The 3,497-nt window shown below is 54.3% G+C and overlaps 1 long non-coding RNA gene across 4 annotated transcripts; it reads right to left on the reverse strand.

The window, feature by feature from the left end:
* On the reverse strand, positions 1-1,464 carry LOC144142647 (uncharacterized). Of its 4 annotated transcripts, none has more exons than XR_013317013.1 (5): positions 1,378-1,464; positions 683-1,277; positions 380-425; positions 182-315; positions 1-121 (listed from the first exon to the last, which is right to left on the reverse strand). It is a non-coding gene; the product is annotated as an uncharacterized LOC144142647 (long non-coding RNA). The 4 variants fall into 4 exon arrangements; XR_013317016.1 differs by having other exon boundaries at positions 539-1,277; XR_013317015.1 differs by having other exon boundaries at positions 380-1,277.
* Between the last annotated feature and the right edge of the window lie 2,033 nt (positions 1,465-3,497).

The following is a 3,497-nucleotide window of genomic DNA, read 5'->3' on the forward strand; positions in this document are numbered from 1 at the left end:
CGGTTTCGAACAGGGTTTAATTCCAAGACAGGCGCAGCGACGGACAGCTCGACTCGAACGGCATCCGTGAAGGCTCGATGACGGCACCGTCCTCCAAGGTGGTAACCAGGACGGATGTGGTCTGCACCAAGAGGCAAATCACGTTAAAAATGTTATGTTTAGGGAGATCACCATTCCTTACCGATAGCAAACAGGGTTTAATGATTTCAAGACAGGCGCAGCCATGTACAGCTCGACTCGAACGGCATTCTGGACGGCTCGATGACGGCACCAGTCCTACTCGGCGGTTGCCGGGACGCATAGACAGGAGGCGAACTGCAACAAAAGGCAAATCACGTTAAAAATGCTACATTTTGCGAGGTCATCGATCATTGCTTACCGAGTGCGGGGTCCAGGATTACGCCTGCCAGGAACGGGAAGGGACGCTGAAAGGCAAAGCAACACAGACGAACAGCGACAGAACCACTTTTATTACCCGAAAACACCTCTGTACAGAACACGCGTCGTCGAGCTAGATAGGACAGATGGAGACGTGTACCTGCCTAGCCAGAAGAGTAGTGCATGTTTGCGCGAAGGAGCAAGTGCAATAAGACACGACGCAAGGGTCAGGGAAAGGGGAGGGCGGAGGCGGTGCAGGACGCGAACCTGAAAAGGAACCAAGGACACCAATTCCATCACTCGCCTTTGCCACGACCCCAATTTGGAGCCGCGGACCGCAGAGCTGCGTTCCGTGCTTCAGTGATGCTCGTTGAAGGTGGCGACTGTATTCCGAACGCCGCGCGAACCGAGGACGTGCGAGCGGAAGGCATTATCGAAGTGCATATACCTCGGCTACCGCGGCGTTCGGAAAGGAAGACCGACTATCACCACAACCTAACGGGGCTTCCGAGCTGAGTCCGACGCTAGAGGCAGTGGCGAAGGGCTCCAACACCGCCACTGCGCCGCTGTCCCGAAAGCTACAGCCTAACGCGCACCGCAAAGCTTTGGCGACAGTCGGAATCCCTGCGTCGCGACGGCCCAGGAAACGTCCGGCTCCGAGGCTAATGTGCGCTCGGTTAGGAAAATTCAAATACGCAAACGTTCAGCGTCGCGAAAAAAATGATACGAAAGCCGGTTTCGTGGGCACGCCGCACGTCGCACCGGGCCTTCAGCCACGGAACTCACCACTTGGAAGAGTCGTCGGTGAAGACTGTGAAGTCCGTGAGGCCCTCGTGGGTATACGCTTGTCCGAGCGAGCCGGTTGGGAGCGGGGATGGCACAGGCACAACGAAAAACGACTGAAGGAAACGAAAACGACAACACTTATGGCATTAAAACACCTCTTAGCGCGAACCAAACTTCCCTAATAGACAGTATACCGCGTGGAAAAAAACTCACCTGTCCATCGCCGCCGTCACCGCGCCGCCAGCTACCACAGAACCAGCTACTCTGCGCCCGATGCGCAACAGGATAGGCAAGATGGCGTACCCCTTGTTCTAAAACGCGCTCATCCTGGCATTACAGAGCGCTGCTATTGGTCGGCTACCGCCTACCCTTCCACTCTCTTCCACTCTTTCACATTGATATCGTCTTCCAGAACATTCTGCCAGTTGTAAAACAAAACGAAAAAGTTATCGCATCAAGTCGCCGCCGCGCGGCCACCGGAGCATGCATGACAAGGCATTTTATGCTGCGTCACGGCGCAAGATAACCTTCTTGCTTGGTGGTTCTTCATGTCGGCTAGGGGCTTCGGCTGGCGCGATTGCACGGCCCTATCGATCATGCGGCCGTTACCGGCCGTCTTCCGCGGCTTTTGAAACCGAATAAATCACGCCACGTCTTGAAGAAACAGTCGATTGCGCGGGAACACAAATGCTATTGCGTACGAGTCATTGATTGATTGATTGATGGATTGATTGATTGATTGGTCGACTGATTTATTTATTTATTTATTTATTTATTTATTTATTTATTGTAAGGTTCAACGCGCCGGCAAAATGCAGGCGATGAGGCGCGCCGTATAGTGGAGGGCTCCGGATTGATTTTGACCACCTGGGGATCTTTAAAATGCGCCGAAATCTCGTATATACACGGGCGGTTTGGCTATTCGTATCCACTAGAAAAGCGGCCGCACCCGCCGCGGTGGCTCAGTGGCTAAGGCGTTGCGCTGCTGAGCACGAGGTCGCGGGTTCGATTCCCGGCCGCGGCGGCCGCTTTTCTGATGGAGGCGAAAAGCAAAAACGCCCGTGTGTACGAGATTCCGGCGCACGTTAAAGATCCCCAGGTGGTCAAAATTAATCCGGAGCCCTCCACTACGGCGCGCCTCATCGCCTGCGTTGCGTCGGCGCGTTAAAAAACCTACAATCAATCTAGAAAAGCGGCCGCCGCGGCCGGGACTCGAATCCGCGTCCCCGTTCTCAGCAGCACAACGCCTTAGCCACTGAGCCATCGCGGCGGGTGCGTACGAGTCGTGGCTGTAAGAAAATTAGTGCCCTTTCCACTCTGTGAAGAAAAATGACCTGCGAAGCTGGACGCAGTCCACGGAGTGCATGAAAGGAAGCACGTTTGTTCGTAAACAGCGATTGAGCATACTTCCTAGCCAATTAGCTGAATGAAACTTGGAAGGACCCAAGGTTCAGTCTCGCGGACAAGCTAGGAGCTGACTCCCGCTTCGTAGGCATCTCACTGTTCGTGTAACACACCAACCTGATCCGCTCGATCACTGAGAGGACACCGGACAAGTCGCATTGGGCCGTTTGCCGTCCGCGTTTAAACCTCCCGCCAGCACAACGGAGGCGCCATCAGTAAGGACCGCGTGCACGCACCCCTGCGGGCTTAGAAGTGAAAAAAAACCTGAACACGGGGGAAGAACCTGAACAAGTAATACTGCCCCACGTCGGCGTTTTAAGCGGGCAAGTTGCCCTTCATCCGGGAGGTATTCGCAGCTACTCGACGAGCTGGAACTAGAGGGCGCAGTGCAGCGGTAGCGGCTTTCTATACATGGCGAACGAAGTTGCGCAAAATAAACAAGGTCAAAGAAGAAACGACAAGAAAGTGCGCTTGTCCTTTCGTTTCTTATTCGCCCTCGTTTGTTTTTGCGCAACGTTGCGATCGATCGCCTCCAACTTGGCCGGCTCGCGGTACGGCTTCCTATTCACCTATTCGCGCTTCTGTTCGGGCCGACGCCATTCCCACTGTTCCTCGAAGCGAACGAAATGCGTCCATCCTATAGCGAGTTCAAGCTGGAAGGTATCTAGCTTTATTCTAGCGGACAAACATGGAACCGTCTGTTTCCCGTCCCCGTCGTCGGCATCTTACTGTCTAATACACCAACCCAGACCCAAACCGATTACGAAAGACAACAGACAGGACGCATTGAGACATGAAAATTGCACATCTAAATGTCGAACCAGCACAACGGGCATTATCGGAAAAGGCATGAAGACCAACTGTGCGTGCAAGCCCCCCCCCCTTCCCCGCGCGCAACTCGTGCACGCATAAACCGGCAACCGGTGATC

Source organism: Haemaphysalis longicornis, unplaced genomic scaffold (genome assembly GCF_048455015.1).
Source record: "Haemaphysalis longicornis isolate Haplotype H1 unplaced genomic scaffold, Haemaphysalis longicornis Haplotype H1 scaffold_6, whole genome shotgun sequence".
NCBI classification, from domain to species: Eukaryota; Metazoa; Arthropoda; class Arachnida; order Ixodida; family Ixodidae; genus Haemaphysalis; species Haemaphysalis longicornis.